Source organism: Erpetoichthys calabaricus, chromosome 11, assembly GCF_900747795.2.
Source record: "Erpetoichthys calabaricus chromosome 11, fErpCal1.3, whole genome shotgun sequence".
NCBI lineage: Eukaryota > Metazoa > Chordata > Cladistia > Polypteriformes > Polypteridae > Erpetoichthys > Erpetoichthys calabaricus.
Window position 1 is genome coordinate 45,034,366 of NC_041404.2, and position 2,353 is coordinate 45,036,718.

Below are 2,353 nucleotides of genomic sequence, written 5' to 3' on the forward strand. Positions count from 1 at the left end.
CCTCTCTTCTATTAGTTATAGGTTATAGTACGTTCGGCTTATCCATGAGTCCGGCTTATCTATGATAAGATTTTATTTTAAAAATTCGTATGATTTTTGGTCTCCGGCTTATACACGAGTCCGGCTTATAGACAAGAACCTAGGGTATTTATGAGAATAGGGAGCTTTTGAGTGTTAAAGAATAAAGTCCCAGGTCAGTTAGCTAGACTGGTGACTAAAGCAACGCTGGTATCAATATTTATGTGCTTTGATGTCTGGCCATACATGGATATGGAACATTACATTTGAAATGGGAAGGTCCTACAGTCTGAGGGTGAGAGCCTGAGGGGCCTAAATCTGAGATATCAGGGATGGGGGACATAGACTGGCCACTTGAGGTAATGAACATACACTTTAGAAAAATTCTAAAACAAAAAACTAGAGAAATGGAACTACAAACCTGTATAGTACACCACTTAATTATTTTAAATATATTCTAATCTCTTAGTAAAATTTTACAAAGTTACTTTATTTGCTACTGTCAAAACATTAAATACTGTAAATAATGGTTTATGTTCTTTAATAAGCAAAACGTCAGTCATTACAGTAGATGTACAGTGCCTGTAAATTCTGTCTAGAAAGTTATTACATTTTATTGTTTAACAATGAGTCCCAATTACATTGAATTGAATTGCAAAGTAGTCTAAATTAGAAATATAAAGCACAAAATTATCGGTCAAGGAAGGATTTACCCCCTTCAATATAACACTTCTAAATCATCACTGGTGAAGCCCTTTGGTTTTTGAAGTCACATCTTTAGTTCAATGGAGACCACCTGACTTGGGTTTTACTTGATCATAGTACAAATGCCCCTGACTGTGGAAAGACCAACTTGTGGTGGGGTCATTATGGTGGCCTGACCTACACAATGATGACAAAAGAACACTCCAAGCAGTTTCTTGGAAAGGTGATTGAAAAGTAGAAGTCAAGGGATGGAGACAGAAAAAAATCCAAGTCGCTAATACCCCTTGGGGTCCAGTTAAATTAATCATGAAGAAATGGAAAGCATGGCAGAGCTGAAAATCTGCCCAGAGCAGCTCATCCACAGAAACTGAAAAGATGAGTAAAGTAGGCCACCAAGAGATCAATTAGAACCTTAAAGGAGTTACAAGTACAGTAGTAGCTTAATGGGGAAATGCCCTTGATAAAGAAATGCACATGATATCTAAGCTAGAGTTTGTTAGAAAGTACGCAGAAGACTCTGAACTCAAATGGAAGAAAGTTCAGTGATCTGATGAGGCCAAAACTGAGCATTTTGAACATCGGGCTAAATTCCATGTTTGGACACTGTACATTTTCAAAAGCAGTTCATGCAAAAGGGATGCTTCTCTACAGCAGGCCCTGGAAGGCATATGGGGGTGAAACAAATGCAGCAAAATATGGGGAAGTCTTGTAGAAAAACAAGGATCCTTCACCTTGGGAGAAGATTTGTTTTCCAACAAGATAATGACCTCAAGCATGCAGCCAAAGCAGCACAGGATGAACCAGAGTCTAGATGTCAATCCAAAAGGGAATTTGTGGGTGGGGTTAATACAATTTGTTCATTCACAATCCCACAACACCTGAAGGAGCCTGAACAGTTTCACAAAGAAGAATGGAGAGCAGTGGTTGAGGGTACCAGCAGTGCAAAGCTGATAGAGAGAGACCTGTGGACACAGACTCTATGCTGTCATGGCTGCCGATGGTCTACTAAATACTAACTTGAAGGGGGTGAACACTTATGAAATCATTTTGTGATTAATATTTGTAATTTAGACCACTTTGCAGAGCTCCTTTTTCACTTTGACATTAATGTGTCTTTTATTTCTGTTGATCAGTGTCATAAAATCCACATTAAATCTGTTGTGATCTGCTGTGATTTAATACGAAAATTTCCAAAAGGGGTGAATCATTTTTATAGGCAGCACAGGAACATGGAGATGTATAGAACACTAATAATGTACTGGAGTGTTCATTTTTAAACTCCCAGCTAATATCTCTGGACTAAAATGTATTTTATACAGATGTCTTAACTTTTTAAATTTATCTTACTTTGGTAAGACACTTCGAGGTAAGGAAGGTTTTCCCACTAATCAGGATCCCAGGGAGTGGTGAGATGTTGTGTGCTGATTTAGTACATGCAAATAAGAATGTCACCATACCCTGTACATGTGATAATAATGACCCTACAAACCTATAGAAAAGCTAACTAAAACCTGACTTCTGAGATGACCTAATAGTCAAGTGATGGCAGTGGTCTTCCTCTTTTACACCCAGCTAGATGTGTTCTTCATCTCCTTTTCTCATTTTTTTTCTTCTTCTGTTCAAATTCTCA